The following is a 12,125-nucleotide window of genomic DNA, read 5'->3' on the forward strand; positions in this document are numbered from 1 at the left end:
AAGCACCATCTTTTATTTACATGGGGCTTTTCCTTACCCTTCCTTTTCCCTTGTACTATACAGAGATTACAAACAGGGTGTCTTAAAGGACTAAGGCTTTGGGGGTACCTTGCATTTATTTGCATATACTCATGTGTTTACATTTTGTCTCTGAAGGCCAGATTTTGATGTGCTCCAGGCTGTTTTGTTTTTATATCCTGTGTTACCTAGCACAGTGCCTTCTCTGTGCTGGTCTTATGCTAGCTAGTGCTTGTTTTCCCCTTTAGACGGAACTCCTCAAGAGTGGAGGCTGTTTTCCCTCCCTCTTTTTCCCTTTCTCCCTCCTTCTCCCTCCTTCCTTCCTTCCTGCCTTCCTTCAAAGTGTGGCATATACTAGGTTTTAGCAAATACTTAATAAATTATTACCTGGCCCATGGAGGTACTTAATAAATGATGGCTGACTCATTGAGGGGTTATGGAGGCCAAAGCCTTCATTGTACAGAGCACGAAACTGAAGCCATGAGAGGTAAGTGTGACTTGCTGAAGGTTACATAAGAGGTAGACATGAGAGTTGGGGGTGGAATCTAATTCCCTGATTCTAGATCACATCCCCTTTCCACCATACCATATTTTCGAAAAATCAAATACAATTGGAAAGTTTGTTTATTCTTTCAACAAGATGGTTTCACATATTGAAAACAATCTAGTGCTCATTAATCTTATCTTTACGTTAAGACTATTCAAAGGATGACTGGCCAGAAGCGGTGTGGCCTAGGACCTTGTTTTAATTAAACATCCTTAGAAGATGGAACAAAAAGGCCATGGCTCCTCAATAATAACTAGAAAAAAAGGGTGGATAGTCAAATTAATATAGTCAGTACTCATTCTTCTTCGACAGTTTGGGCACCAGGAGTCCAAGTTCAGTTCTACGTCATTTGGACAAATACTTGTATTTTTCTCAAAAGTAGACCTGTCCTGTTTGGGATAAAGTTTTGCAACCTAATTAGCTGCCAGGGCTTTTCAGCCAATCTTCCTTTGTCCTGTTAGGAACAGAGGGACCATGTGATGTCTAAATTGAGCCTCCTCATAAACTAGTCAGTGTTGCTGAGTGAGAGTGCCTTCAGAAAATTGTGTGTCTTGTTAGTGGGAGTGGGGGGAAGGAGTCAACTTGGACAGAGAGTGATTTCTGCAGCGTTGATGTGAGCAAGATGAGAAAGGCCTGGGGGGTGACTCAGCTGTTTTCTGGACGGGCTTGTGGGACTGAGTGTGCACTTTGCCTGTTGCTTCCTGGCAGAAGAGTGAGTGCCGAGGAGTCACATTACACAGCAGGCCTGGTATTTATTTCACTAGCCTAGGGTTGGGTCTGAAAATAACTGCTAGGGAATTTTTGTTTGTTTGTTTGCTAAATTCAGCACTGCAAGGGAGAAAAATCAGTGCAGGAAGTGGTTACTGACAGCTTCTCCCTTTTAACTTTCTTTGAATATCTTAGTAGGGAGATGGCTTTTTTTACAACATTGATAGAAGGTGAAAAGGTTTAGAAAATAGAATCTTAGCAGGCCGGCACATTCCATTTGAGCTGTAAATGCTCTCTGTGGAGTGCTATAGTTGAGTGCCTTGGAAGTCCATCACTGAAATGTTTATAAACTGACATCATTATCTGGGAGCTTCTGTGTCCTCTTCCCTCTCGGTTTAAAAAAAAAAATATTGATGCCAAAAAAAAAAAAATTACCCACTGGATTCACTGACTTTCTCCTATTTCCAAAGAGTTCTCCATATGATATGCAGGCCCTGTTAGGCAAACAGAGAGACATGTTGGCCATTTCTGAAAATTTACATTTCATTTTGAGCCACTTTCTTGACAAGTGAGTGGTTCACTTGACCACCAAGTCCTCTGGAATTACGATTCTTCTCTGAATTGGGTCCTGAAGTCGTCTTGTGTTATTTTACTGTAATTATTGGGGCCATTGTATGAATTATTCTCCTTACTGCTCTCTGTCAGTTCATACAAGTCTTCCCAAGTTTTTCTGAATTCTTCTGTATTCTTTATGGCAAAATAATATTCCACACCCTCCATGTGCCGTAATTTGTTCAGCTATTCCCTAAGTGATAGAAGCATACTTTTTTCTGATTTTGTTTTTCTGTCAGAAAATTGCTGTTATAATATGGAAGTATTCTAAGGAAGCATCTGACTAAAATGTCTATACCTTTTTTTTCTCAGAAATCCCACTATTAAGTATATACCTCAAAGAGGTTAAAAAAAATGGAAGGAAAGGTCCCCTATGTGCTAATATATTCATAGCAGGATTTTTTGGTAACAGAGAATATTAAACCAAGCAAATTCCCGTTGACTGGGGAATGACTGAACAAATGGTGAATGAATGAATGAATGAATGAATGAATGAATAAAGCATTTATTATGTGCTTAACTTTGTGCAAAGCCCTGTGCTAAGCTGTGGGGATACATGTAGAAAGGAAGACATCTCTGCTGTCTAGGAGCTCCCATTCTAATGGGGGAGACAATGCACAGGGAAAGTTTCAGCTGCAAGTCGAATGGAAAAGCTTCATGGTCTTTAGCTGTATTAGTCAGGTAACGTGTACATAGGGTGTATTAGGTGCCAGGCTCTATGCTGAGCACTTTACAATTATTATCTCATTTGATCCTTACGATAACCCTGGGAGGGAGGTGCTGCTGTGACCCCCATTTTACAGAAAACTGAGGCAGGCAGTGATTAAGTGACTTGTCTAGGGTCCCACAGCTACTAAATGTCAGAGGGTGGATTTGAACTCAAATCTTCTTGACTCCAAGCCCAGCTGCTCCTCAGGGTGTGGTGGCAAAGTAGGTGTCAATATCCCTTCTTTAATGTTATTTCCACTGATAAAAGGATATCCATTTTTGACATCAAATCACATGACAGTGCTTTCCTGATTGTTTGCTGCCTCAGCTGGCCCACTATTTCAGGAATCCCCTAGCCCTGCATCACTTTATTCCCTCTCACTCCTCCTCCCCCAAGTCTCTCCTTCCTTATTTGCTGCCTTGTGGGCAGAAATTATGTTTTCTTTTGTAATTTTATCTCTGCAGCTTGACTTATAGTGCTTAATAAATGCTTCTTTCCTCTCTCCCTTCATATTGGCATGGCCTAGACATAAGCACTGAATTTTTTCCCATTTAAGTCTTTTCCCCTTTAAACAATGTTTTATAGTTGTATTCATTTTTATATGTTCCTTAAGTATACCTTAATAGGTTGACTATTAGATATTTTATGTCTTTCATAGTTATTTTGAATGGAATTTCTTTTTCTGTCTCTTCCTGTTGGTTTCTGTTGGTATCATATGAAAAGTCTGATGATCTTTGCGGATTTATTTTCTTTCCAAGAGCAGCTAGGTGGCACGGAGGACAGAGTACCAGAAAGACTCCTCTTCCTGAGTTCAAATCTGTCCTCAGACCCTTCCTAGCTGCGTGACCCTGGGCAGGTCACTTTACCCTGTTTGCCTCAATTTCCTCATCTGCAAAATGATCTGGAGAAGGAAATGGCAAACCACTCCACTGTCTCTGCTGAGAAAACCCTAAGTGGAGTCCTGGAGTGTTGGACACAGTAAAATGACTTGAACAACAACAAATTTTCTGTCCTACAGCTTTATTGAAATGACTGTTTATATGGATTATTTTGGGGGTTATAGAATTTCTAGAATCCTCTTAAGTCAATCATTGAATACATTATCAGCAAATATGGATCATTTTGCCTCCCCTTTGCCTATTACTTTTCCCTCAATTTTTTCTTATTGCCATTGCTAGTATTTCTAGAACTATTTTGAATAATAGTGGGGACAGTGGGTATCCATGAATATTCCTTATCATATTGGAAAGGCTTCCTTTAGTGTTCTACTTTATAAATAATGGTAGCTCTTGGCTTTAGGTAGAAGGTCTATTCTTTTGTGATTCTGTGTCCTTAATATGAATGTAGGAATAAATTGGTCAAAGACTTTTTCTGCATCTCTTGAATCTGTACAAAGCTCTACTGTAACACGTCATTCAGGAGGGGCAAGAGTCAGTGCCATTTCACTTTTAGATGCTAAATTAATACTAACTGAAGATGAAGAGGGTGACTCACCTATATCCTTCTTTAGGGGCTTGGCTTGGGACCAGAGCCCGGGAAGCGACCTGTGCTGGTAATGGTGGTGGGCTTCTGTGTCTGGGGAGCAGTGGACCCTGATGATTTATTCTTTGGTACCTTTGAGAGCCACTGGTGCTCCCCTGAGATGTTTCAGAAGGGCTACTAAGAAAGACTTCTTGCTTAAAGGAAACGGAGGATTTGATTTTGAGTCGCACTGAATTGGAAATGTTGTTTTGTTCCACTAGGCAGTCGACACATTCTGCAGGTAAACGGTTCTTGGCACTGTAAATGAAATGAGAGAGAGACAGCACAAGGAACAGTTGGCGCTGTCTGAACGTGCAGGAGCTCAGTTGTCTGACCACAGCTTCCTCCTGAGCTGACGGTGCATGCTTCCATTGCCGCTCCACAGGGATGGGGAGGAAAGTGGCCTTCCTGGCTGTTTATCTAGACCAGGAGCAAAAACCCAGCTGTGATACTTGGTACCTGGCTGTGGTCTCACATGCACGTTGGAAAATTGTCAGGAGCCCTTATTGCCACCCTGCTGAGTTACTTACTATCTTAACGACCAAAACTGGCTTTGGGGCCAAAATCTACTCCCATCATCTATGGGTAGAAGAGGATGCAGGCAGCATGCACCACAGGTAATTAATAATAAATCAGTGTAGTCAAAACATGTTATCACCCGGGGCAGCTCGGTGCAGTGGATAGAGCACTGGGCCTGGAGTCAGAAGGACCTGAATTCAAATCCAGTCTCAGACCAGACACATGACACTTTTTTAGCTCTGTTACCCTGGGCAAGTCACTTAGCCCCAATTGCCTCACCAAAAACCAAACCAAAACAAAAACCGTATTATCAGTATAGTTCAGCATGGCACAAAATGTAAACATTTAGCCTGCCAAGGTGAGAGAATCTTCTGGTTTGTTTGTGAAGTTGGACGATTCCGTTGTATTCCTTGATACGTAACAATCATTGTGACAGGCAGTTGAAGCCTACCTCTTCCTCAATAAAGGCATTGAGATGATGCGTAATTCAGAAGTTTTGTGTTTCCTTCCTTAGTTTTAGCTTCTCTTTCTAACCTCTGTATTGCTAGAGAGATTTGTATACATTTGACTTAGCAGGATGTGAATTTTTGAAGCCCAATTTTGGGAGAAGTAGGCTACAAGAAAGGCCTGCTGAATTATTCTAGCCAAAGTGGACAGTGTCGTCCTATGGGGAAGCCTAGAGTCACCAAATCACAGTGTTCTTTGACTCTTAGAGGCCATCTAATCCTGCCCATTCCCGATAAAGAATCTCTCTACAACATTGAGTCTTCTTTAACTTGAAGGCCTCCAATGAGGAGGAGCCCACTAGTAACAAGAATAGGCATTTCTTAATGTTAACTATGTCCCCAGACACTGAGGTTCCAAAGACCAGAAAACCCTTGGACCCTGCTTTTGAGAAATTACATAGTTCAAGTAAATAGGAAATAAATACAGAAATATTTTTCCAGGAAGCACTCATAAGTAGGGAAAATGAAAAAGGCCCCTTCCGTGGTTTTTTAAATTGTTTGTTATTCTGAACTTCACAAATAGGAGCAGTTCTATATAAGAAGAACAGAAAAAGATTGTTTGTGAAATTGTGAATCTCCATCACAAAATAACAGAATCCATTTGGTGGAACAAACCCAATCTACAACGTGAAAGAAAATACATTTCCAGAGTGTTGGAGAGGTGATCTCCAGGACCATTTGGCACTGGTTAAAGAAAGGAGGAGAGTAGATCAGTGGAACAAATTAGACAGGAAAGAATCAGAAATAACTGAATTGTATAAACCCCCAAACAGAAATTAGCTAGGGTAGGACTCCCGATTTCATAAGAATTTCTGGGGAAATTCCTTAACAGTTTGCCAGAAATTAGGATGAATCAGTCAGTTCAACAAGCATTTGTTTTGGGACTACTGTGTTTCCAGTGGCGAGAATGCAAAGAGATTGAGATAATCCTCTAGTCCACAGTTTTCCTTCGATAGGGGAGACAACATGTACGTGCATAAACATATGCAGAATAAGAACAAATTAAGTAAAAACAGATTGTTTGGGAAGGATGGATCAAGCACTTGGTTGGGGGTGGGTGGTGTTTGGAAAAACTTTGAGTATGGTATTTGAGGTGCATCTTGAAGGAAGAAAGACATTCAGGTAGACATTGAGACAATTAGGTAGTACATTTCAAGCCTAGGGGGCAGGCAGAGATCATGGTGGGAGGTGGGTATGTCATGTGTGATGAACAGAGAAGGCCAGTTCATCTGGACTGTGCAGTATGTGAGAAGAATAATTTATGGGGACATTGGGAAACTACGTTGTAACTATGTTGTGAAGGGCTTAGAAAGCCAAAGAGAAGTTTATATTTTATTTTTGGTCAATAGGATGTAATTGGAGTTTATTGACTAGGGGAATGTGTGGTCAAATTTCTGCATAAGAATACCCACTGTAACAGCTACGTGTAGGATGAAGTGAGAAGAGAATTGAGGCAGGAAGACCAATTAGGAGCCCATTTCAACAGTCTAGGCAAGACGAGTGAAGGTAAAGATGTGGTAAAGATACAATAAGTGGTGAAGGTAAAGAGTTACGTGGGGGAGATGTTTCTTGTCAAGGCAGTAAGATTTGGGAACAGCATATGTGCAGTGAAGGAGAGTGAAGAAAAATCCATTAGAACACCATTCTCATACCGTCTGGGAAGCTCTCAGAATGGTGGTTCCTTAGACAGAAATAAGAAATTTTGTTAGAGAGGTTGGGTTAAGGGAGAAATGTTAACAGAGTTTTGCTTTGGATAACAGTTAAACTCGTGCAAGCTTTTGAGGGCGCTGAGAGTTTACAGAAAGAAGAGAGGTCGGAACAGAGTCTTGGGGAGTCCCTACAATTATGGTCCATGATATGGAAGATGAGTCAATGAAGGAGACTGAAAAGGAACTGTCAGAGAGATAGACTGAGACCTGAGATCCAGGGAAGCAAGAGCGGATGGGAAGACAGGGCGATCCGCAGAGGATCACAGGAGAATGTGCAGTGACCTTGAAGGCGACGCGGTCTAGCCCCTCTTCGTTTTCCAGAATAGGAGACTGGCACTGAAAGAAACTGAGAGCCAACCCGTTAGTAAGGCTGTGCCGCCGGATTTAAACTCAGAACTTCTGACTCCTAAGCCCAGTGTTCTTCCCCCAGCATCACTTAGCTGAGGACTAAGAAAAGACCATCTGATTTAGTATTGGAGAGATCTTTGGAGAAAGACATTTCAGTTGAGTGGTAAGGTCAGAAGACAGCTGCTCAAGAAAGAGTTGAGGTGTGAGAAGAAAGGAAGTCGAGGCAACATATTTAAGGTAGCTTTTTCTGGGAGTTTAGCTGAGAAAGGATAGAGAAGCATCCAATGATATCTTAAGGGGATGGCAAGATCTAGTGAAGTTTGAGAGAGACTTAAGCACATTTAAGGGCAATAGAGAAAGAACCAATATATAAGAAAAAAATTGAAGATTCGAGAGGGGGTACGGACAACCGAGAATTCCTTCTGCTGAAGGAGAGAGGGCTTAAGGACGTGTATAGAGGTGATTGAGTTGGGTGAGAGAGTATGCTTGTTTTGGTAACTTTCTGGACATAGTTGCTAGTTGCTTCCAGAATAGCTGGACAAGTTCACAACTTCAACACCAGAGCATCAATGGGATCCCCCTACCCCCTTTGTCATTTTTTTTTTAAATTTTCCTCCAGTCTGATGGGTATTGGGTAGAACCAAAGTTACTTTAATTCACATTTCTCTAATTATTAGAAATTTAGACAATAATTTATTTTAATAAAATTTGAAATTTTAAGCATTAACTGAGCTATGCTTTCAGATAATCATATTGTCCACATTTTAAAAATATAATTTCTTTAATGTATACATGGTCTTTACTAAAATATTCACAAAAATGTCCCATTTGATCCGTGTTTCCATCCAGTCTCTTGTGGATTTTTTCATATTTTATAGCTATTATTATAATTGAGTGGGAAAAAAAGACAGCAGCAATTTGATTAAGGGCTTAGCACTTAGGATGGAAAGAGAAAAACAAAACAGCCTCTGATCTCAGGGCCTTCAAATTCTAATCAAAGGAAGTAGACTTGGGGGAACATGTGCCCAGACAACACCATTGATGGAAAGGCCAGGTGAGCCTCAGGGTGTAGTTGACAGGACTTGTGGAAGTGCTGGGGCTGGGGGAAAAGACTGATGGAAAAGTGTTGTGGTCCTTAGGGTACAGTCACATGGCCAGTCATAAAGCCCTATGGTCTTCTCACTTACTGGCTTTTAAATTAATGCCTCCCTAATCAAGACAGCTAGGAGGTGTAGTGGATAGGTGTGGTAGGTCTGGAATCCGGCAGAACTGAGTTCAAGTCCAGCCTCAGATACTTACTAGCTATGTGACCTTGAGCAAGTCACTTCATCTCTGCCTCAATTTCCTCACCTGTAAAATGGGGACGAAAACAGTGCCCACCTCCCAGGGTTGTTGTGAGGATTTTATTTATAAAGTCCTTAGCATAATGCCTGGTATATAATAGGCACTTAATCAATACTTGTTCCTTCTGTATTTGAAATGGTATGAGTTGCCATGTCCACTCCAGAACCAGTGCCTTGAAGACCTACAGCCACTGAAAAGGAGAGAGTCTAGTCAGATCTGGACAGGTGTAGATAGCCTAGAGCTTTGGGGAATATTTCCTACATTGCATGACTGGCTCTTATTATCATTCTTAATTTGTTTTTCTCACCCTCTCTTACAGTATAGTTCATATAGAAGAGGACAACCAACAGTCCGACTGTCTTTTTGAAACTAAGGGGTTTTTTTTTATTGATGTCTTTTGTTTTTTACATCCTTATGGTTCCCTTCTACCCCTCCCAGAGAGCATCCATGAGTGACACCCACTGCATGTTTCTGAACTTTTTCAATATACTGATGAGTCGTTGCTGACTTTTTTCTTATTTTTTCCCCCCCTTATTAACATGTTACATTCACTTTTAATTTTGTGTCTTTCTATTTATACTGTTGTAGTTACTGCATATATTGTTTTCTTGACTCTGCTCACTTGCCTCTGTATCATGTCATGTAGATCTTCCCAGGGTTCTCTGTATTTATTACATACATCATTTTTTATTTTTATTTTTTTTAGTTTTTAAAATTTCATTAATTATTTTGATTTATCAATAATCACTTCCATATGCTTTTGAGTTTAAAATTTTTCTCCCCCTTCCTCCCCACCACCATCCCCAAGATGGCGCCCAATCTGATATAGGCTATACATTTACATTCCTATTAAACATATTTTCATATTATTTGTAAGTAAAAATTAAAACTAATAGGAGGAACCATCAGAAAGAGGTTTATGGACTTTGTTTCTAGTTCTTTGCTATCACAAAAAGTGCTGTTATAGATACTTTGGTGTATTTGGGAACTTCCTTATCAGTGGTTTCCCCCTATCAGGGGTTTGTGTAAATCCAGTAATGGGGTCTTTGGTTCAAAGGTTATGGGCATTCTAGTCACTTTATTTGCGTGATTCCAAATTGCTTTCCAGAGTATTTGTACCATTTCATAGGTCCACCAGCAATGCGGTAGTGTGCCTCTCATACTGCACCAGCATTGACTATTGCTATTTTTTTTCAGTCATCTTTGCCAATTTGCAGAGTTTGAGGTGAAATCTCAGGGTTTTTTTGATTTGCTTTTCATTTATTATTAGTGATTTGGAGCATTCTTTCATGTGGTTTTGAATGCTTTTCAGTTTTTCTTTTGAGAACTGTTTATTTCCTTTGACCACTTACCTAATGGGGAATGGCTGTTAGTCTTAAGTATATTTATTAATTGTTTATATAGTTTGGGTACCAAATCCTTATTAGAAAAGTTTGATACAAGTATTTTCCCCCTTCGAATGCTCCCCATCTTATCCACAGTGCATTAATTTTGTCTGTGCAGCTTTTCAAAGCTGTGTTATCTTTTTAAATTGCCTCTGTCCTTTGGTTAAGACTACATCTCCTATTAGTGATGTCATTTTGGACCTCTTCGAGAACGAAGGGCAACAACAGCCAGCCAGCCAACATCTCCTCTTATGAAAAGTATAGGATCTGTTTCTCTTCTAATGCTTTTCTAGTCTGATCACTGATACTTAGGTCATTTATCCATTTAGAATGCATTATGGAATATTGTATAACATGTAAGATATTGATCTAATTTCTTTTATACTGCTTACCAGTTTTCCCAGCAGTTTTTATCAAGTGGGAACTCTGTTCTAGGAAATGTGTTTTATGCTTTACAAAACACTGGGTAGTGAGTTCTCTTGTTTCTGAATCTCCCTTGTTTAGTCTGTTTCATTGAACTACCTCTCTGTTTTTAAACCAAAACCAGATGCTTTTGATGACTCCTGCTTTATAATAGAGTTTGAACGCTGAAAGCTCTGTTCTTCTTTTTTCCTATGTCTTCCTAATTTCCCTGGTTTATCTAGATCTTTTGTTTTTTAAAATGAATTTTGTTATTTTATCAAGTTCTAAAAAGTATCCCCTTTGTAATTTGCTTGATATAGCATTAAAAGTATTAATTAACTTTGAAAGTATTGTCGTTTTTATTATATTGGCATGGCCTAGCCACAAACATGGAACATTCCTCTAATTCTTTAAGTTGTCCTTTATTTCTTTAAGGAGTATTTTATAAATGAATATGTAAAAGTCTTTTCTATTCTTTGGTAGGTCAGTTCCTAGATATTTTATGCATTTTGTAGTTTTTTGAAATGAAATTTCACTTTCTATTTTTCTTCCTTGAGTTTTGTTATTACTGTATGTATTATATAATACATGTTGTTATATGTTATATATGTCATTGATTTTTGAGGATTTGTTCTTATAGTCTGCAGTTTTTCTGAAGATTTTAATTATATTGATTAGTATCTTTGCTAATTCTGTAGAGTTTTCCAAGTTATCAACAAATAAGAGTACTTTTATCTCCCTTTTACATATCTTTATGCCTTTAATTACTGTTGCAGTAAGACATTTCCAGAACTCTATCAAATCACAGTGGAGAGACTAGACATCCTTGCTTCCCTGCCATATTTATTGAGAAAGCTTGTGTTCATATCTGTTTTGCACATGATGCTTGCTTTTAATTTTAGATGGATGCTTTTTGTAATACTAATAAAGGTCTTGCTATGCCTATTCTTTGTAGGGTTTTTAGTGTGAAAAAATGCTGTACTTTGTCAGACCTTTTTTGTATCCGTTGAGATGATCATGTTGTTCTGGAGGTTTTGATTTTTAATATCATTAATTATGTTGATTGTTTTCCTAATGCTGAACTATCCTTTCATCTGTGGTGTAAATCCCACTTGATGATAATGAATGATTTCCTGAATAAGCCACTGTAACCTGTTTGACTCAATTTTATTTAAATTTTTTGAGTCACTATTCATTAATAATATTGGCCTAGAATTTACCTTCTGTGTTTTATCTTTCTCTGGTTTAGGTATTAGGATTAAATTTTCTAATCAAAGGATTCTCTTAGGGGGCTTTCTCAGTTTTTGAAAATAATTTGTGAAGTATTGGTACTACTCATTCTTTAAAAGTTTGATACAGTTCTCCTATGAATCCATTAGGACCAGAAGTTTTTGTTTTTGTTTTTGTTTTGGTAGCTCCTCTACAGCTAGATCTATTTCCTTTTGAGATTGAGTTATAGAAGATCATTAACTGACCTTCTTAAAGTTTGAGTATTTTATGTTTTTGAAGATAATCATCTTTCTTCTGAGTTTACAGTACTGTTAGCATATAGCTGCACATATGTTCTGATTATTTTTATTGTGGTTTTTTTTTTGTGATTTCATCTTGATCATTTGCTATTTTATTGATTTGATTTTCTGCCCTTTCCTTTTTAATCAGAGTAGCTAAAGGTTTATCCATTTTATTAGTCTTTTCAAAGAACTAGCTTTTAGCTTTATTATTTGTATAGTTTTTGGTTTCTATTTATCTGTTTCTCCTCTGATGTTCAATATCTTCTCTTTTGTGCTTATTTAAGGT

The 12,125-nt window shown here is 38.7% G+C and overlaps 1 protein-coding gene across 19 annotated transcripts in view; it reads left to right on the top strand.

Annotated features, from left to right (window-relative positions):
• EIF4G3 (eukaryotic translation initiation factor 4 gamma 3) overlaps positions 1 to 12,125 on the top strand; it is a 366,388-nt gene that overhangs the window by 143,219 nt on the left and 211,044 nt on the right. The window lies entirely within an intron of this gene.

This window comes from Phascolarctos cinereus, unplaced genomic scaffold (genome assembly GCF_003287225.1).
Source record: "Phascolarctos cinereus isolate Bilbo 61053 unplaced genomic scaffold, phaCin_HiC Scaffold_726;HRSCAF=1367, whole genome shotgun sequence".
Classification (NCBI taxonomy): Eukaryota; Metazoa; Chordata; class Mammalia; order Diprotodontia; family Phascolarctidae; genus Phascolarctos; species Phascolarctos cinereus.